Source organism: Peromyscus maniculatus, chromosome X (assembly GCF_049852395.1).
Source record: "Peromyscus maniculatus bairdii isolate BWxNUB_F1_BW_parent chromosome X, HU_Pman_BW_mat_3.1, whole genome shotgun sequence".
NCBI lineage: Eukaryota > Metazoa > Chordata > Mammalia > Rodentia > Cricetidae > Peromyscus > Peromyscus maniculatus.
In genome coordinates, this window is record NC_134875.1 from 82,217,205 (window position 1) to 82,239,107 (window position 21,903).

Here is a 21,903-nt window from a genome sequence, read left to right on the forward strand (position 1 = left end):
TAATATCTCCCTGTGGATTCAGGTGGCCATTCTCTGATGATTAGTGCTGCTGAGACCCTTTCCACACACCTACCATTTCTTGAGAAGTGTCTGCTCAGCCCTTTACTAATGTTTTAAGTAAATTGCTCCTTTACTTCTGTTTTGGACTTAGTTGTCTGACTTCCTTAGATATTCTGGATATTACCTTCTTATGACATATATTCTAGTAATATTTTCTGTCAATTTGGAATCTGATTTCGATTTTGTTCGCTGTACAAAAGCAAGACAACTCCCACCCCTCCAATGCACGAACCCTAATCCTTGCCAAGGACCCATATGAAGCTCTTCCCTAGGAGTTTTAAAAGTTGAGGTCTTAGGTAGACCTAGTGGCACATGCTGTAACCCCAGCTACTCCTGAGGCCAAGGCAAGAGGATGGATGGCTACTGCAAGGCCTCCCTGGGCTACAGACCCAAACGAAGGAAGTCTGGGAAACATAGTAAGAAGATGCCTTAGAAATTTAAGTTAAAAAAATAAGTTAAGGTCAGGCAGTGGTGGTACATGCCTTTAGTCCCAGCATTCAGGTGGCAGAGGGAGGCAGATTTCTGAGTTCGAGACCATCCTTTTCTACAGAGTGAGTTCTAGGATATCCAGGACTGTTACACAGAGAAAACCTGTCTCTAAAAACAAATTAAGTTAAAAGATATCACTCAGGTTGAGTGTGCTAACGCATCGCTTTAATCCCAGCATTCAGGAGGCAGAGGCAGGAGGATCTCTTTGAGGTCTAGCCTAGCAGCCTAACGTGGTCTACAGAGTGAGTTCCAGGACAGTCAAAGGCTACATAGCGAAACCCTGTCTCTCAAAAACAAACAAAAAGAGATGTAATTCATTGGTAAAGTGCTTGCCTAAGATGTGTGAAGCCCTTGGTTTAATAACCAGTACAGTGAAGGTTGCAGATTTTACATTTAGTGTTTTGTGTTTGTCTGTATATGTTTACAAAGCTCCTTATAGCAGGGCTTAGCTGGACCATAGAACCTTATACCCAGCCCTGTTTGGCTTTCCTGAGTGTATGTAGGCTAGGGTGGCCCAAAATTCATGGTAATCCTCCTGCCTAATCTTCCCCAGGCCTGGGTTTACAGGCAGAAGCTACCATGCCTATCTCTATATGTTGGTATATGATACGTTCTGTGCCTGGTGTGTATGTTGCCCTTATGTGGGATATTTTCCCAAGTCTTCTTTCCATCCCAGGAGTAAATGAAACACTCTGTTTATATATTGCTCCTAACAGGGACCTAGAGCTAGTTAGGAACATGTTCCACATCATGTGGAGGGAGGAAAGGTTTAAAATGATTCTTTGAAAAAGACGGCCACAGCCGGGCGGTGGTGGCGCACGCCTTTAATCCCAGCCCTCGGGAGGCAGAGGCAGGCGGATCTCTGTGAGTTCGAGGCCAGCCTGGGCTACCAAGTGAGCTCCAGGAAAGGCGCAAAGCTACGCAGAGAAACCCTGTCTCGAAAAACCAAAAAAAAAAAAAAAAGAAAAAGACGGCCATGTGGCCCAGTTGCTAGCAGTAAAATCTGGGGAAGTTATTCTCTATGTCTTTCTTTCTTCATCTGTAAAATGAGATCATATTCACCTGCATTAGAGGCTGAGAATTGGTGCTGGCTAGTTTTATGTCAACTTGACACACGCTAGAGTCATTGGAAAGGAGGGAGTCTCAAAGAAGAAAAGACCTCCATAAGATTGGGCTGTAAGGTAAACCTGTAGGGCATTTTCTTAATTAGAGATTGATGGAGGTGGGGGTCCTGGACTGATAGACTAGGGTTGTATAAAAAAAAAGAAAAGAAAAGAAAAGAAAAGAAAGAAAGAAAGAGAAAGAAAGAAAGAAAGAAAGAAAGAAAGAAAGAAAGAGCAGGCTGAGCAATCTACATGGAGCAAGCCAGTAAACAGCACTCCTCCATGGCCTCGGCATCAGCTCCTGCCTCCAGGTTCCTGCCCTGTTTGAATTATTGTCTTGGCTTCCTTCAGTGATGAACAGTGATGTGAAAGTGTAAGCCAAATAAACCCTTTCCTCCCCAAGTTGTTTTGGTTATGATGTTTCATCATAGCAATGGTGACCTTTATTAAAATAGAATTAAACAGGATTATTTAATCCTTTGATGCTCCCATCTTAAAAGAAATAGGATTTTTTTTTTTGGGGGGGGGGAGGTTCCAAGACAGGGTTTCTCTGTAGCTATGGAGTCTGTCCTTGACTAGCTCTGTAGACCAGGCTGGCCTGGAACTCACAGAGATCTGCCTGCCCCTGCCTCCTGAGTGTTGGGATTACAGGCGTGCGCCACCACCGCCCGGCAGGATTTTTTTTTTGTTGTTTTTTGTTTTTTGAGACAGGGTATCTCTGTGTAGTTTTGGTGCCTGTCCAGATTGCTCTGTAGACCAGGCTGGCCTTGGACTCACAGAGATCCGCCTGGCTCTGCCTCCGGAGTGCTGGGATTAAGGGTGTGCGGCGCCCGCCGCTGCTGCCGCCGCCACCGCCCAGCCCAAATCCCATTTTCTGAAATGGAACCAGTTTCTGAAAGGTTTATAGTTATACAGAACAAAGAAGGTCATACATCAAGGCAAGTTTAAAATACACTGATGAGTACCCCAGGGAGGCAAGTGGAATGAGATGGGGAGCTATTTATAGGCCCAAGATACTATCTGGTGCCAGTCTTGGATTGCCAGAAGCTAGTGTCCTGCTAAGTTAATAACTTCCATAGGATTTTATTTATTACCACAAGATGTTAGTTCAGACACAGAATAGAGCAAGGAATGGCTGTTCTAGAAGGGCAAAAAACAGCCACGGTAAAGTAATTTACCTCTGAAGCTACAAAATTCCACTCTCTCCACAGTACTGAAATTCCAATTGGTCCATCATTCTCTGAAGACACAGAATCCCCTTCCAGGAGTTTTTTGTTCACAGCAAGACACAGCTTCATTTCAGGAATTTTTGTTCTCAAATAATATGAACACAAGCATGTAAACACACCACTAAATAGTAGTGGTGATATAATGAATTGTTGCATATAATAAACAACATTCTGCTTACAAATGACAGGTCACCTCCTCTCTGGGTACTGACAACAGCCTCTACCAGAAGGCTTACACTTAGTAAGTGCCTCTGTAGCACTCAAATTTAAGTGCAAACATCACAGGTCACAGGTCTAATGTCATGTGTATGACATTAGAAAATGAGCCACTGGCATCCTGACAGGAAGAAGTTGCAGTGGGGAAGGAATTAGGTCATTCAGTGACACATGCATTTGGCTGCACCGGGCCCGGAATTACAGACTGAGATGTGCAAAGGCGTGTGTGTGGCAGTCACACAAACTTGCGGCTGGTTCAGCGTGAGGCTCTGGGTACAAAAGCTGCTGGCCTCACAGATTTCAGTGTCTACCCCTCGGCATAGGAATAGCGCTGCTTCAGTAGGGCGACCAACTAACAGAGGAAGAAGCCTGGCTCACATCTTCTCCTCTGACTGAGAGAAAGATGAAGGAGAATGGGTACCAAACAGCATCCTTTCTCTTTCCAAAACGCCGCGCATAGACCGGAAAGTGCAAGAAAACTCAGCGTTCTCTTTGTGGTGTTTCTTCTGGCTGACAACAATGTCTGATGCAGCTCAGGCTGGCCTCTACCTCCCTAGGTAGCCCCCCTGTCCCTCATCTCCTGATTGTCCAGCTTCCACATCTGGGTTTCTGGGCTCACAGCCCCTCCCCCCACCCCGCGTACTGAAACGCAGCATTTCCATCCAGCAGATACCCTAGCCTGTGGTTCCTGACTTCATAACACCGCACCAGTCCGTAATCTTGATTATATCACTGTGTGGATGTGGTCTGGGGAACCGCAAAAACGGGCTTTTCAAAACTTGGCCATGTTTGCAGTACCCAGAAAGAAAAAAAAAAAACTGTAGACAGGGCTTGGCACTCTGGCCCGGTGGCAGAGCCAGTAGCAGGCATAATGAGGCCTTTGCCCAATCCCTGCCCAGAGGGGAGAAAAATAAAAGTGGGGCAGGGTGGGGGCGGGGCGGGCCATGGCCTACTGGCCTGTGCTCTGAGACTCCTAGCCCTGCTGCCTACATACAGGAGCACAGCTCAGGCAGGGGAGCCAGGCCCCAGGGGCTCCTAGGAGCCCCTGCAGCCTCCCTGCCGGCTGCAGCACTCAGCACCACAGCTTCCCCGCCTCCCTAAAGGGGGGGCCTCCACAAGGAAGTGCTGACCAAACTTTCACCAGCTCATCACAGGCACAGCCACCAGGGTAGGAAGGAGCAGGAAGTGGAACATGAGCAAAGGCCCAAGCAGCCCCAAATACATCGAGGTGCACACCCGGGCTTTCCAGAGCCCAGGGATGAAAAGTACAAACAGCGCTTGAGACCTTGCTAAAAACCACACTTCGGCCGGGCGGTGGTGGCGCATGCCTTTAATCCCAGCACTCAGGAGGCAGGGCCAGGTGGATCTCTGTGAGTTCGAGGCCAGCCTGGTCCACAGAGCGAGATCCAGGACAGGTACCAAAACTACACAGAGAAACCCTGTCTCAAACAAACAACAAACAAACAAACAAACAAACAAACAAGAAAACACAGTTCCCCACACCCAGAACTCAGCACAGTGGGATGCCTGTAATCCAGGTACTGGGGGGCCTGAGAGGAGGACCTCTAGTCCAAGTTCAGCCTGAGCTACAGGGTGAGGCCTGTCTCAGAGCAAACTCCAGCACAGACCTGAAGTGCTCTTGCTTCTGAGGAGCCACAGAAACACACACTAGCCGGACACTGAGAGAAGCTCCTCCCTGGACTAGGCTCTCCCCAGACAGCTCACACTAGGAAATGGCACAGGGGGGAAGTCCTGTCCTCTGCACAGCACAGCAGAGGGACCTGGCAGAGGACATCCCTTGTGGGAGACAGGACTTGGAGGCCCTGATGGATGCCAGGTTGTCCAGCCTGAAGCTGTGACAGAGATGTTCCCCACTCCTTAGCAACTTTCTGCAGACACTGGAAGGCACTTGGAAGGATGGCCAAACAGCTGCCCTGATGATTAGAGGCCAACCAATGTGTATGGGCCCACCCTGTGTGTCTACAGACAATGTGGGGAATGTCTGCAAATCGGTTCACTATATCTGAGGTCAAGCTGTACACTCTGGGTGCACGAAGGATCGCCCTCCCCAAATTCCATCAGATTTGACAGCAAGAGGGCACAAGGGACAAGTTGGAGACGAGACAGTAGCAAGGAATGCTGGTCAGATGTGATGATTCTTGTTCTTAAGGAAGTTCCACATGAAGGGTTGAGACTGGCTCTTTAGAAATGTCGGCAGGACCTTTTCACATGGAAAGCCAGAAACTTTTGACAGAAAACAGTGCTTAAGTTTATGCATCAAGAAATTAAATGTTAGATTTAGTAGAGAAATGAGGGCTGGGATGTAGTTCAGTCCCAGAGCCCTCCTAGCTTGTAGAATGTCCTGGATTCTACCTCCACCTGCAGTGTGGAAACACACACACACACACACACACACACACACACACACACAGACGCACGCACGCACGCACGCACGCACGCACGCACGCACGCACAGGAAGGAAAAGAGATAGTTGTTTTTGTTTTTCCCCAGACAGGTTTTCACTGTGTAATAGTTCTGGCTGTCCTGGAACTCACTCTGTGGACCAGGCTGACCTTGAACTCACAGAGATCAGTCTGCCTCTGCCCACTCCCACTCCCCACAGTGCTAGGATTAAATGCATGTGCCACCACGGCCAGGCTGAGAGAGGATATTTTGTAGTGTGATTTGAGGGAGAACTTGGTGAAGCCCTGGTTTCTGAGTAAGGAGAAGGAAAACTTCTCATCAGCTGTAGCAATGCATAGTACCTCTTTGCTCTTAAATATTCTGTATTTGGTCTAGGTGTAATAACACAAAGAAGGAAAAATTAAACTTAAATGTTCAGCAATTGTACATTAAACTTGATACAGTGAGAACCACTAAAAGTAGTTATTATAGCTAGCATAAACAAGCCAGAAATTAACCCTCATATGAGTGGTCAGGTAATGTTTAACTAGAGTGCCATGACAAATTAATGGGAAAAGAATACTCTTTTCACACACAAAGGTGTTTGGCTAAGCTGTATGTGCACATACAAAAGAGTGAGGTAGGGTACTTATTTGCCATTATATGAAAAAATAAACTCAAGCCAGGCGGTGGGGGCGCATGTCTTTAATCCCAGCACTTGGGAGGCAGAGCCAGGCAGATCTCTGTGAGTTCGCGGCCAGCCTGGTCTACAAAGCGAGTTCCAGGAAAGGCACAAAGCTACATAGAGAAACCCTGTCTCAAAAATCCAAAAAAAAAAAAAAAAAAAAAAAAGAAAAGAAAAAGAAAAAGAAAGAGAAAGAAAAAAAAGGAAAAGAAAGAAAGAAAAAAGAAAAAATGAACTCAAGGGCCAGGAAACTGGCTTGTAGGTAAAGTGCTTGCTGTCCAAGCACAGGAGCAGATTCAGATCTCCAGCATCCACATAAGAACATGATGGCACACATCTGTAATAACATTGCTGGGGAGGCAGAGACAGGTGGAGCCCAGAGTCAATGGCCAACCAGTGTCACTGGACTTGTGAGCTTCAGGTTCAGAGATGAACCTTGTCTCAACAACTAAAGTAGAGCCGGGCAGTGGTGGCGCAGGCCTTTAATCCCAGCACTCAGGAGGCAGAACCAGGTGGATCTCTGTGAGTTCGAGGCCAGGCTGGTCTACAAAGCGAGTTCCAGGAAAGGCACAAAGTTACATAGAGAAACCCTGTCTCAAAAAACAAAACAAAAAACAACAACAACAACAACAACAACAAAACCTAAAGTAGAATGTGATTGAGAAAGACATTTGATATCAATCTCTAGTACACACAAACGGAGAATCACACATAGACATCACACACACACACACACACACACACACACACACATAAACACACACACACATAGTCTCAAACACAAGGAACTAAAAATGCATCAGAAACCAAAATAGACCAGTTAAAACCATAAATGCTGCCAGATGGTGGTGACGCACACCTTTAATCCCAGCACTCGGGAGGCAGAGGCAGGCGGATTTCTGTGAGTTCGAGGCCAGCCTGGTCTACAGAGCGAGTTCCAGGACAGGCACCAAAACTACACAGAGAAACCCTGTCTCGAAAAGCAAACAAAACAAAAAGTAAGAAAGAAAGAAAGAAAGAAAGAAACAAACAAACAAACAAACAAACAAACAAACAAAAAGGTTGTATGTGGTGGCACATACCTGTCATTCCTAGAGCACTGGAGGGTGAGGTGAGAGTACCTCAAGTTTAAGACCAGTCTGGAGCACATCATGAGTACCAGGCTAGCCTGGGCTGCAGAGAAAAACACTGCCCCCAAAAAAGAAAAAGAAATGGCTTATGTAGGTGGTCCTCAAATAGCAGTTAGATTTCCATCCTGTGCCAATATATCATTCTTCAAAACAAGTACATTTACAAGTTTCAAAACAGGAACATCATACTTCCTAACAAAAATAATCTTGGATAAATGTGATTCACCAGAGGAGCACATATTTGGTGCTTAATCAGAAATCCTTATTTCTTTCTTTCTTTCTTTCTTTCTTTCTTTCTTTCTTTCTTTCTTTCTTTCTTTCTTTCTTTCTTTCTTTCTTTTTTTTGATTGTTTTTTTAAAGATTTATTTATTTATTTTGGGTTTTGGGGGGGGGGATGTTCAAGACAGGGTCTCTCTGTGTAACAGCTCTGGCCGTTCTGGAACTCACTTTGTGACCAGGCTGGCCTCGGCCTTGAACTCACAGAGATTCACCTGCCTCTGCCTCCCAAATGCTAGGATTAAAGGTGAACACTGGGGCGGGTGATGATGGAGCACTCCTGGCCAGCCTGGTCTACAGAGTGAGTTCCAAAACATGCACCAAAACTACACAGAGAAACCGTTTAAAAAAAAGGGGGGGGGGGTTGAGTGCCACACCACCCAGCAAGATTTATCTACTTTTTTTTTTTTTTTTTAATGTACATTGGTGGTTTACGTGCATCCATCTTGGTGGGAAGGTCCTGGAACTGGAGTAACAGTTTTGAGCTGTTCTGTGGGTGCTGGGAATTTAACCCGGGTCCTCTGGAAGCTCTTAACCACTGAGCCATCCCTCCAGCCCGAAAATTATTATTATTCTTAATGTAATATCACATGAGATTCAGTTTCACCTTGTGCACGTAAATTGAGGCAAACAGAATCTCAGGCTGAAATGGTATTTTAGTGATATTTTATTTTATTTTTTGGTTTTTCGAGACAGGGTTTCTGCCTCCGAGGGCTGGGATTAATGGAGTAAGCCACCACCGCCCAGCCTTATTTTATTTTTTCTTTATTCTTCTCTCATACAATACATCCGGCCCACAGCTTCCCATCCCTTCACTCCTCCCAGTCCCCCCGCTCCATCTGCCCCCCCCTCCCCCGCCTCCCCTCTCCTCCCGCCCACCCGCCCCCATACACACATACTCCTCCCCTCCGTGAAGCGAGAAGCCTTTGGAAAGGCGCGGGCCCTGAGCATTGCAACTTGTGATTGGCTTAGACGACATTTTCCCTACCCGGCAGACCTTCCTCATTGGCTGCCTACATTGCCTCGCCTACTCCGTGCTTGGCTTCTTCTCCTTCCTTTGCCTAGTGGCTTGCGGGTTAGTCTCCCTGCTCAGCTTGCTTGCTCTCTGCCCCTCCTTCCGGTCTAGCGCCGGACATCGTCGCCCTCCTGCCGCCACTCTGCTCTGTTCTACTTGGCTTTGTGCTCAGCCTCCGGAGTCCCCGAGTCTCACGGTCTTCCACTCGAGGTCTCATCTGGCCCCACGGTCTAGCCTCGCAGCAAGGTCAGTTTGCCTCCTCTCGGGTCTCACCGCCCCTCGGTCTCACTGCCTCTCGGTCTAGCCTCGCAGCAAGGTCAGCTTGCCTCGTCTCGGTCTAGGTCGTCTCGTCTCGGTCTCACCTTGTCTCGGTCTCCTCACCTCGCATCTCGGCCTCGCGTCTGGCTCTCACCTTGTCTCGGTCTCCTCCATCTCGGTCTCGCCTCGTCTCCGTCTCGCCTGCCCGTGTGGTTTCGCTTCCTCGTTTATCTCTTCTCCACAGATTTGTGCTCTGCCCCCATCAGCCATGGAAAGTGACCTAGTGGTTCCAGAGGGCAGCCAGGATGCTGCCAGAGTGGAAGCGGCAACGGCCTCGTCACCCCCATTCCAGGCCCCGGCTGCTGTAACTGCCACAGTGCACTCAATTGCCAGGCAGGGCCGGTCGGCCCAGAACAAGACAAGGATTCAAGGCTGGTCAGGATTCAGGCTTCCTAACCGGGAGCGGGAAGGGGCCAGTCGGGAGGAGCGCCTCGTTTCTCTCTCGGAGCTGACTCCGTACATCTCCTGTTCTGTTTGCAAAGGTTATTTAATAGATGCAACAACCGTTACAGAATGTCTTCATACCTTCTGTAAAAGCTGCATCATAAAACATTTTGAACATAGCTATAGGTGTCCAAAATGCAACATTGTAGTGCACGAGGCCAAACCTCATAATCACCTGAGGTCGGATCCACAATTACAAAACATAGTCTACAAATTAGTGGCAGGCCTAGAGGAAAAAGAAAAAAAGCAAAGGCAAGAATTCTATAAAAGACATTATTCGGAAACACCAAAACCTGATGCTGTTCCACAGCCAGGCCCTTCAAGCGAAGGGAACACTGAGGAACTTGTGGAATTGTGCTTTAGTTCACATGAACCTAGTATTTCTTTGTTGCTAGAGTCTACAGGCACTAATGCAGACACTGAGCATTTTAAACCACTGAAAATGAAGTTTGTGCAGATCTCAAGAAATGCAACCATTGGACATATAGAAAATTTTCTCAAAAGAAAAATGGGCCTTGCTGAAGCTTATCGGGTAGATATCACGTGCGGTGGTCAGTTGCTGAAGGACTTTCAAACTCTGCAAGAAGTCCAGTGTAGAGTAGGGGATGCTGGGATGCAGGGTGATTTGCTAATGCTTTATTACAGTATTGTGCTTTCCCCTCTGAAGGTGACTTGCTAGGGGTAGTATGAAGGGACAGAAAGTAAGAAGGCCTCTGTAGAACTGCATCTTACTGAAGAGTTCTAGAAAACATGGAATCATTAGACTTTGTACTGTTTCTGACACACCTGTATCTGCACCAGGCATCTTAGTATTTATAGGTACAGCTTGGATCAGTGGGATACAAGACATTGACTTTTTAAATTCCTTGGGATTCCAAGAACTGTGAAGTTGAATGTTGCATCTCATCTTTGAGATAAGTTGTTGACAGTTTTCTTTTTGGTTGAGCCTGTTCTCTTTCAATTTGGTTGAGATTCTGCTGTCTGCAATGGCTTCCAGTGGTAGATGTTTTGGACAACAACATACTAGAGGTTCAAGGCCAGTCATCCATAAATTGCAGCGTAAACTCACAAAGACTACAGTTTTTTTGCTACTTTTGTATGTTGTCATCATATTTTGAAGTTAACCTGTTTTTGTAACTGACATCAATCCTGAAGAGATGTTATTCAATTCTAAAGGTAAGAATTACTATCTTATGGGATGAAACTGTCTCCAGTAGGATATATGACTGAAGTCATTAGCCTTCAGTATAGTAAGAGCTCTTAACATGCCTTAAAATAAGAGGTGTTCTTCGTGATTTATACATATATAAATTATTAAATATATATTAAATTAAATATATATGTTACACACACACACACACACACCATAGTTGTTCTCTGGGCTACTGGTGTCGTGACATCATGCAAGATTCTCATAGAATGATTACTGATGCCTTGTGATGGTAATGGTACCACTTCTAAAATAGAGAAGTTCAGGTTAACTTGCGACATCTATAGAGTACTTACTTATTGTGTCTTCAGCATGACACTTCTTTTGTTGTTGTTGTTTGGTTTTTGTTGTTGTTGTTGTTTGGTTTTTTTTTGTTGTTGTTGTTGTTGCTTTGTTTTTTCGAGACATGGTTTTTGTGTCGTTTTGGTACCTGTCCTGGATCTCACTCTATAGACCAGACTGGCCTTGAAATCACAGAGATCTGCCTGGCTCTGCCTCCTGAGTGCGGGGATTAAAGATGTGTGCTACCACCGCCCAGCTCAGCATGGCACTTTTACTGATTTAATGTTTGCTGTCTGTTTTCCTGTTATTTTGTTACTGGGATTAAGAAAATAAGGCTGAGCCGGGCAGTGGTGGCACACGCCTTTAATCCCAGCACTCAGGAGGCAGAGGCAGGCGAATCTCTGTGAGTTTGAGGCCAGCCTGGTCTACAGAGTGAGATCCAGGACAGGCACCAAAATGACACAGAGAAACCCTGTCTTGAAAAACAAAACAAAACAAACAAAAAAAAGAAAAAGAAAAGAAAAGAAGGTTGTTTGTAAGCTCACTTTTTTTTTTTTAATGGTGAGACTTCAATTTTAAACACTTTTTTTTTTTTTTTTTGCCAAAAAATTCACGTCCTGGTGCTTTCTAAAAGATACCTTACAGGCTCTGTTTCATGGAAGAAACATTTAAAAATCTGTATTGGAAACTTTAAACATGGGACAAAGAGTGGTAATTGTAAAGAACTTGTGAGCTTGCTGGGCATGGGGGAGCATGCCTGTAATGTTAGAGCCCGGGAGAGGAGAGGAGAAGATGGGGAGTTCAAAGTCTCCTTCAGCTACAGAAGGAGTCTGCTTTAGGGGGAGATGTTGAAAACGCTGAGAAGGGGCGGGGGACGGGACTAGAGCATGAACATGTGAGCCTGAGAGTAGATTGTGATACCCCTGTTCTCTTCTTTTGACCATGAGCTGAGCGCTTCCTCTCATGCTGTGCTACCTGACCACGATCCCAAATCAACAGGAACAAGCAACCAGTGGATTGGAACTGGGCAGACTGTGAGCAAACGAACGTCTTCTCTTTTCCGGGTGACTACATCAGTTATTTACTCTAATACCAGAAATCTGACTAACACCATAGTCCCGCATTTACAGTTGATGTTGAGGTACTAGTTAGTGAATTGTAGTGGATTATTATAATCGCATGTTTTTGTAGTTTCCATTTTAATACACATTGGATTAGTAACGGTGGACACGTTTTCTACTTCTGCCTCCTTCCAGGTTCCGTGTGATGCATGCAGATTTGTACAACCCCCTGATGTCTACCTCCCTGTGGGACAGCTCATAAGCACTTTGCTCAGGAGAAGACGCCCATAGCGGGCATCCACTGTACAGACAGGCTGCACGAAGGACCTCTTAGCTACAGCATGGCCCCACCGAGCGTTGGCAGCGATGCCGGCCTAGTTGTTTTTGCTATTTGGGTTTTTGTCTGTTTTAGGAGTTTTGTCTTTTTCCCTGCCCACTGCTTGAGCAGGTGAGTGTGTATTCTACAGGCCCGTGCCCTTGGCCTGCGGTTGCTGTCTTTTCTCTTAAGTTTGAAGTAATACAAACTGATTCTGTTGCTTCATGCATGTGTCTGTGTTTGTTTTTGTACTGCCTCTTCTGTGTCCTGTTGGACTGGCACACTGCAGAGAAAAGTTCTGGGGAGAGGCTTTTGTAGGTAGTGGCTATCAAGTCAGTCAAGAGTCATAAGGGTGCACACCTTTAGTCCCAGCACTCGGGAGGCAGAGGCAGGCGGATCTCTGTGAGTTCAAGACCAGCCTGGGCTACAGAGTGAGTTCCAGATTTAAAAAAAAAAAAAAGCCAGGCATTGGTGACACACACCTTTAATCCCAGCACTCGGGAGGCAGAGCCAGGCAGATCTCTGTGGGTTGGAGGCCAGCCTGGTCTACAGAGTGAGTTCCAGGACAGGCTCCAAAACTACACAGAAAGACCGTGTCTCAAACTCCCCTCCCCCAAAAAAAGAGTCATAAGGGTATCTTCCACAGCCACAAATTCTGCAGCTCCATCAAGGTCAGGCTCCAGGGAGACATTTCAAGTTCAAGTTAGAGGGGAAAAAATCCTTGTCATATCATGGAGGTGTACGCCCCTGGTTTGAGAGGCATAACAAGTTAGGCTCAGACTCCTTTTGGCTTATGTCTGGTCCTCCCACCTGGCTGAGACCATATGGGAAGGGTCTGGGGTTTGCTGATGTGTCTGTGTTGCTGTCCACTGCTGCCTGTTGTGTTGTCTTGGTCCACTCTTACCCACCCTCCAGCTAAACTGGAGGGCCATGAAAAGGTCTGAATTCTTCCCAGAACCCAAGGATTTCCAGTGTTCATATCCCAGTGAGGGTGTCCACGTGGTACTCTTGGTCATTTAGAAACGGAGCTACTAGTACAGTCAGATTGAGTCTACTCTCAAGGGTCGTCTGTGCTCCAGTGGTTTGTTCCAGAAAGACAGAAGGGAAAGGGTAAGCTCCAGTGAGGAGATGTCAGGTAGATACTGGGCGGCTGTAAGGACTGGCGGATTGCAAGACAGGGACTCACATTCTGACCACCCACTAACATGGTGAGGCGGTAGATGAGGCTGGAATGTTCAGCCTAGCAAAATCGGAGTGTCTCATTCACTAGGGAGATAAGAATCCTCACAGGCCACAGTGGAAAACCTGCATCTTTGAGGGTAAAAGTCAGGAGTGGGGTGTGGGGGACACACCGGCAACTTACAGCACCTATGAACCTAAAGGAAATAATAGCAAAAGAAAAAAATCCTGCTGCTCTGGTGGCCTCATGTCGAAGGGCAAAAAGGGAATTCTGGAGGCTGGAGACATGGCTCAGCAGCTAAGGGTACTGTCCCCTCCTCCAAAGGACCCAGGTTCAATGCCCAGCACCCATATGGCAGTTCACAATTGTCTGTAACTCCAGTTCCAGGGAATCTGGTATCCTCACACAGACAGACATGCAGGCAAAACCCAAATGTACATTTAAAAAAAATCTTTTAAAAAAAGATTAAAAATAAAGAATTCTGGACTTTAATTACTAAGTAAATACCACATGTAGGGAACACAGTCCTCTTCCAGATTACTTACCATTCTGTAAGCAAGCCACTAGAGAAGACTAACGGGAATGTTAAATCATTATAGGTACACAGCATTTTAATACTAGCACATGTTAAAATATATTCATGCACGGGACGCATGCCTTTAATCCCAGCACTTGGGAGGCAGAGGCAGGCGCATCTCTGTGAGTTCGAGGCCAGCTGGTATACAGAGCGTGATCCAAGACAGGCACAAAGCTACACAGAGAAATCCTGTCTCGAAAAACAAACAAACAAACAAACAAACAAAAAAAAATATATATATATATTCATGCATCCATAAAATAGAACTAAATTTTCAAAAAATCACATACTTGGATTCAAAGCCGGTTTGGATGCTTTCACTGGTTTCAATTTGAAGATCCAAATCAAACAACCTGCAATTTAATTCAGATCTGGCAAAAGGTGAGGCTCCATGCCTTCAATCTAGTAATACAAGCCCTACAACTCAAACTCCACCACTTATGGAAGCAGCAACTGACGTATCACCACATAGTAATAGGTCAGTTCTAGGCCTTGACTATAGGCTAATGTTCCCTTGTTTTGTGAGCTAGGGGTCTCTCATTGTCCTAGGGCTCACTGCTTAGGATGTTTGGCTGGCTACCTGCTTATCTCCAACTTCTCAAGTGCTGGGAATGCAATCACGCATTTTTGTTGTTGGTTTTGGTTTTGGTTTTGGTTTTTTGAGACAGGGTTTCTCTGTGTAGCCCTGGCTGTTCTGGAACTCGCTCTGTAGACCAGGCTGGCCGTGAACTCACAGAGATCCTCCTGCCTCTGCCTCCCAAGTGCTAGGATTAAAGGTGTGCACCACCATTGCCCGGCTTTTTTTTCTTTAATGTGGGTTCTGGGTGAAGGAGGGTCAGGGGTAGTTGGGCCAATATGGAAAACAGGGACTGGTTCCTTAAGGAGGAGCTATTCCCTGCTCTCCTCCCCCAAGGATGTTGGATCCCTTACAATTTGCTAACTGAAGGTGGGCAGGACCAATGAGGGAGAGAGATCTGCCTGCCTTTGTCTCCTTGGTGCATTAAAGGCCACCCACTAAGCAGGTTTGAACTGCTCACTCTTGCTTTTTTAAAAAAAGAAAAGAAAAAAAAAAAAAAAACCCAGGGTTTCTCTGTGTAGCCCTGGCTGTCCTGGAACTTGCTCTACAGACCAAGCTGGCCTTGAACTGAAGTCACAGAGATCAGCTTGCCTCTGCCTCCTGAGTACTGGGATTAAAACATTGTACCACTACTGAGCATCCTGAATTGCTTTCTCAATGGCAATCATCTGTAGATTTATCACCTGAATGATGATATGAAGTGACTAAGGTAATGCCATCTTGTTCTGACTCCATTTTATGTCTGCTTAAATAGACCCCTACCCCCACCCCCACCCCCACCCCCACCCCCACCCTGCACCCTCACACCGGCATAGCCACATCCACCCTGGCAACATTTTGGGGCTGTCTGTGACCCTGACCATGGTCCAGATGTATTAACCAAAATAATTAATGCTTATGTGAGATAAAACTAAAATAACTAGAGGAATCTTAAATCAAAAATAATGGTATTGTGTCTGAAAAATACTGCTAAGTTCTGCAAAACGACAGATGTTACAAAGTTACTCCAAGCCCAGGCTCTCCAGCCAAACACTGATATAATTGTCGTCTTTGTGGGTTTTGTCTTTAAAAATACTGTACACCTAAGCTTTAGCACCAAGAGGCATTTTGGAGGTGTTAGCTTATTCTTGGTCTGGTTGTTATTAAAGGAGGGTCAGGGGTAGTTGGGCCCATACGGAAAACGGGGACAGTTTTATTTATTTATTTATTTATTTATTTACTTTAATGTGCATTGATGTTTTGTCTGTGTGTACGCCTGTGTAGGGGTGGGGATGCCGGGTCTCCTGGCAGTGGAGTCACCATGTGGGTGCTGGGAATTGAACCTGCGTCCTCTGGAAGAGCAGTCAGTGCTCTTAACCTCTGAGCCATCTCTTCAGCTTCAGGACTCATATTCTTATTTGGCTTAATTAGTGTGGTGGCCACTAATTATCTGACATGGATCATTTCAGATAAAGCCTATACTTTTGTTTTTTGGGTTTTTTTGGGGGGGGGTTTCCTCAGAGGGTGTCATATAGCCTGGGCTGGCCTCAAGCTCATCATGTAGCTGAAGCTAGCCTTGAATTCCTGAGACTACGGGTATATGCCACTTATGAGGGTTTTATTCTTGTTTGGATTGCATCCATTACACAGTATCACAAAGAAGGGGGGAAATTGCTTTGAGGTATTTTGGGGCTTATTTTGGGCAGACAACGAAGTATAGAGAAGTGTTAAAGGAAGCAAGGCCAACATAAATGACAGTGACCAGGAGGGATGGAGTGGGACACTTTACATTCTGGATTGTAAGGGTGCATGGTACTTTAGATTATAGGAAGGCATCTGCATGGGTATGTTAATGGCTTAACTTATGGTGTGTTAACCATTTGTTCTGAGTTAACTCCCCTCTCCTAGGACAGATGCCTCTGGAGGAATACAGGTTGATTGTTGTTACAGGTCTGACCCCAGAGATGAGCACTCAGACGCAGTTCAGAGCCAATTGAAAGTCTTTACTCCAGGCAGTCGGGACTACACTCAGGTATTCGGGACCCAAGTGTAGCCTTGAGTGTTTAGAGTAAGGGGTCTTTAAAGGTCAAATCCGCATCCTGGTATCTCACTTGGCAGTTGCTGGGGGTGGGGGTGGTATGGTGTGTGTGTGTGTGTGTGTGTGTGTGTGTGTGTGTGTGTGTGTGTGTGTGTGTGTGGTGTCTACACAAGCAGGCAGTTTACAGAAGCTAAGACATATTAGCTGGGGCATCTTGACCTCAGGTTCCTAGGACAGAGTTGGGTAAATTTCCACAGGATTCTCCATCAAGGAGCTCAAAGTCAAGTTAAAACAATAATGGCCTCAGCAAGAATCCAAGGTGCACTGTCTGGCCCTGTCATTATTATCCCCAGAAGCTAACTAGACTTGGTGTTTGTCCATGTGCTTGAGCCCAGACGTCCACAGAATAAGAGAAAAAAAATGTGCCTGAGCCCAGACATCCACAAAATGAGAGAAAAGACTGCCGGGGATGATAACAAGACAAGCTCAGACATCACAAGTCTCAGAAATGTGGCTGGCCGCCTGACCAGAGGGGCAAGCTTGAGCTCTGGAGTGACGGACTGATTCCCCTCTTTCCCCTACCAGCCTCCTTCCTGCAGCATGTGCTCTGGAGAGATGAGGAGGTGAGCAGGGAAGGCTCTTTTGTTTGGATTCTTCCTTTTTAAGACCTCCCTTCTCAGACTGCTGGCTCTTTTGTGTAAAGCACATCTTGAAGAGTCAATTCCTGTCTCTGCCCGGTGGCCTCTGTGGTGACAGCCAGAACAAAAGGCCGGCATCCTGGCTACACAAAAATGTGTGCTTCAACGGGCCATGCTACAAGTAAATCACGAGCCCTTAAGGGTGTTCTGTCTCTGATTGAAGGCCAGGAAGATTATTTACAATCACACGTGCATCATCCGGGCTACACACACTGCCAGTTGCCTGTATGTTTTGTAGCAATTTCCTAAGAACTGAAACATTCCCTCCAGGAGGGAGAGGGCTTCATGGAGGTGGGGGTGGGAGGTGGGGGTGTCTCTTGCAAATAGAAACTTGCAAGACTCTCAAAGGCTTCTCCCCAGCTTCTCAGAAGCAGTAAACAACTACTGGAGGAGAGTGCCTAGCCCAGCTGTCTAGGGGCTAGATGAGCTCTGGCAGGTTTGGCAGGGCTCCAGGGGTGTGTACCTTTCTCCAGGGTGAGGGATTCACTGCTTTTGGTTAGTACATGTAGCTAACCACTCACCCACACTCCTGTCCCCGAAACCCCAATTAAAGCTCAGAACCGGTTCCCCAAGGTGAGCTTTGGTAGAGTCTTACTTTTGCTCTGTCCTGTGTACCCTTTCTGGGTTAAGTAGATAAGTATGTGCTGCAATCCCCCAGGAAAAGTTCGTCACAACGACCTGGGTGACCCAACAGGGACTTGACAGAAGCAAGGATAAGGTGGGGAGAAGAAGGTACTGCATGGTCCTTCCTGTCTATAGGAAGCAAGGCATGTAATGGAGGTTGAGCAAGCTGGAGGGGGAAGTCGAGGCTCATCTGAGGAGGAAATTCCGTACAGCAGTCTCCTCATCCCTCAAGCCCCACCCCCACCCCCCAGCCCATAAGGTCCACTTCTGGTGTACCTTTTTGCTCTGGCAGTGGTCGCATGGTCCCTGCTGCTAGGAGTGGTGAACTACGTAACTAAGGTTGAGGCATTGGGAGTTGGCGGGTGAGAGGAATCCCAGGCAGGCAGTCGTCATCTTTGTGATTTGGGGTGGCGCATGCCTGGCTGATGAGTGGACTCTAAGGCGTGACTATGGAGATGGTCTGAAACGGTGAAAGATTCCGAGTAAATTTTGGTCTTCGAGAGTAGCACAGAAGGGCTGAAAGTATGAGCTAGCATCTATGGAGGTTGCCTGGCTGTTGCTGTGTGTAAAGATATGCTTCTGAGGCAGGGGTTGCAGCCCAGCAGGGACCTGTTAGTGTAAAGGAGGAATTACAAGAAAGACAGACACATCTTCCATGTTGGCCTCTGATTTGGCAGGCATATTTGATAAAGGAAGGATGAGATAGAGGGGTTGGTTTGCCATTTCTTACTTTCTTTTGTTTTTCGCGATAGAGTTTCTCTGTGGAGCCCTGGCTGTCCTGGAACTTGCCCTGTAGACCAGGCTGGCCTCGAACTCACAGAGATCCACCTGCCTTTGCTGGGATTGAACGTATTTGCCAGTTTGGCCGTTTCTTATGGCTGTGGCAATGAAAGGAATGTACAAGTTAGGTGCGTGCTGAAGAGCCCTTCCTGGGATCGAAGAACTTGGAACCCAGGGAACCCATGGGAAGAACTAAAAAGTGAGGAAGAGGAGGAGAAGGAGACTTTGGTAGAAATGAGAAAAGATACACTTTGGGTCTAATCTTTAATAGAGAAGAAGGGAGAAATCTGTGATCCAACATGGGGGGAGCAACCCTTAACAATATCCCAGCACAAAACACCTATGATGCTGGTTTTCATGTTTTTGTGGACGCATCATATGCACTGGGGATTGAACTCGCATTCTCAAGCTTGCCTGGCAGGCACTTTATTAGCTGAGCCAACCCTCCATCCCCTATCTCAGATTTTTTTTTTTTTCTTTTTTGAGACAGGGTTTCTCTGTGTAACAGCCCTAGCTGTCCTGGAAATCACTTTGTAGACCAGGCTGGCCTCGAACTCATAGAGACCCTACCACAGATTGTGACATGCCTTCCCCACTAATCCCGATCACTTCATGCTTTTAGTTTAAAGATGCATGTCTCTTCTTTGAACACAGAGGCTGCTGGAAGGCTACAAACTGCCCTAATTTACTATTGCTATGTATCAGGGAATAAACAGGTAGGCCCGAAAAACGGGCAGATGTGGGACTCGCTGATCAACACTACAATCAGCCACATATTCATGTATTAAGTTCATAGACAGAGTTCAGGGTCCTGAAAAACTATCACAATGTAGCTTCAAAAATAACCGAACTTCCAACATCTAGGCAGACAGGAGAACGTTTTAAATACCATGAGAATTTAGGAACAGGTGCAAAGGAAAGAAGTTAACCCAATGACAGAAAAAATAGTGCCACCAGGTAAGGCTTGCCTGGTGCAGAGTGCTGACAAGTATTCAACTAAAAAAAAAAAGTATTTGGAAAGTACAAGTTAAATCAAAAGAAAACAAAGTATGCCTGTATTTCCCGGGTTCGCTAAATGGGTGCGAGCAGCAGGGATTCCGTAGCTGCTGCGGCTCGCTCCCAGCCCCCCAGTGGAAAGGACAATTGAGTTAGTTGTTTGCTTCCGGAGTTTAAAGAGCTTAAGGTTGCATGCAAAAATGGATGGTTTCGCAATAAGCATTCTACTAACACCCTACTGAAGAGCTCAGTCGGGATTCTCACCTAGTCCATAGAAATGCAAAATACACAGAGCAGGTAAAAGATCACCTTCCCACACCCTTACCGTCTCCAGGACTTTAAAAGGAAAATTGACATTAGCATCTCACTAGGGGTTAAGGCCTTACTACAGCAGCTTGCTTTGACCGTGTTAGAATACTTTCCTATACAAGTCTTAGCGAGTCAACACGAAATTTGCAAGATAGCAATTGTTCAGAATACTAACTAGAAATTTTGGCAACTGATACATATTTAGGAAACCAGTCTCTTTAAGTAACTTCCTTTAAATAACATATTTTGGTACATTATTAAAACTCATGTTTCTATTTTTTAAATGCAATCTAAATGTACATTTTATGTAAGGAAGTAATAGCATATTACAACTAGCAAACAAAAACAAGTCTTTTTAACTCCACAAAACATACAGAATATGAAATTATAACACTATTTTAGAAACATTTTTTCTTGTTTTTTTTTCCCTCGAGACAAGGTTTCTCTGTGTAGTTAAGGTGCCTGTTCTGGATCTCGCTCTGTAGACCAGGGTGGCCTCGAACTCACAGAGATCCACCTGGCTCTGCCTCTCAAGTGCTGGCGTTAAAGTTGTGTGCCATCACTGCCCACTTTTTTTTTTTTTTTTTTTTTGGTTCCCTAGACAGGGTTTCTCTGTGTAGCTTTGTGCCTGTCCTGGAACTCACTCTGTAGTCCATGCTGGCCTCGAACTCACAGGGATGGGCCTGGCTCTGCCTCCCGAGTGCTGGGATTAAAGGCGTGCGCCACCACGGCCTGGCCCACCGCCCGACTTTATCTCCTCTTATTTACTGTTGTCTCATACTCAGATGGTCCTACAGCAATCCAGTTCCATCTATCTGGGTTCCTCCATCCTCTGGGTTCCTCCATGGGTTCGACCATCCTCCAATGCCTGGAAGTCAGCAGGAGTGGAGACCCTAAACCCCTTTACAATCCCAGTGTCAGCTAGAAGCAGATAGATTGACTTGATGCCCATATTCTAAATAACTTTAGAGTCTCAACTCTTGAGGGGAAAATATTAGCTAGCTAGATGTTAGCAGTCTTGGAGGCTACTCTCTCCCACAGAATCTTCCTCCTTCAAAATTTCCGGGACTGGTCAGGCAGGTGTCGCACAGCTTTTATCCCGGCCCTCAGGAGACAGAGGCAGGCAGATCTCTGAATTCAGGGCCAGCCTCATCTACAGGATGAGTTCCAGGACAGCCAGGGCTACACAGTGTAACCTTGTCTTGAACCCGCCCCCCACACACACACAGACACATAACACACAAGCACACAAGGTCCCACTGATGAAGATGCCACTCTTATCTAGAGAAAAGAGTTAACAAGGAGGACAACTGTGCCCACCCCTTCACCTGCTGTGAGAAATAATGGTACTCACTTTATAGTAACAGTACTGGAGGGTTTTACAAGAACAAAGTTGAGTGGGTAGGATTGGGGGAATAGATCTAAAAGGAGTGGGGGGTAGGGGTGAATATGAACAAAATACAGTGTAGGAAAAAGAACTAAGGAAAAAAAAGGGCAAAAAGAGTGTTGGAGACTCAGAGCAGTGAAAATCAAGCAGTTTCCGACTTTGCATCAATCTGGAATGGCAGGTGGGCTGACCGAGTGCACTGAGAAATTTATACACCCCAACACACCACCTTTCCTCTGGAGGGCACAGTCTTGACACTTCATCCAGGTATTATCTTTCCCCGAGTTGAATTTTTTTTTTTTCCTCAACAAAAAAGCTATGCATGGCCGGGTGGCGGTGGTGCACGCCTTTAATCCCAGCACTAAGGAGGCAGAGCCAGGCGGATCTCTGTGAGTTCGAGGCCAGCCTGGTCTACAGAGTGAGTTCCAGGACAGCCAGAGCTACACAGGGAAACCCTGTCTCAAAAAACAAAACAAAAAAACTATGCATGGGTTCATCTCTCCATTTTTACATCTTGTT

The 21,903-nt window shown here is 46.2% G+C and overlaps 1 long non-coding RNA gene and 1 pseudogene across 2 annotated transcripts in view; one reads left to right on the forward strand and one right to left on the reverse strand.

Annotated features, from left to right (window-relative positions):
- LOC107403019 (uncharacterized) overlaps positions 1 to 21,903 on the reverse strand; it is a 96,512-nt gene that overhangs the window by 15,364 nt on the left and 59,245 nt on the right. The gene's annotated exons all lie outside the window — the stretch shown is intronic.
- LOC102911971 (polycomb group RING finger protein 6 pseudogene) lies at positions 8,654 to 10,885 on the forward strand (annotated as a pseudogene).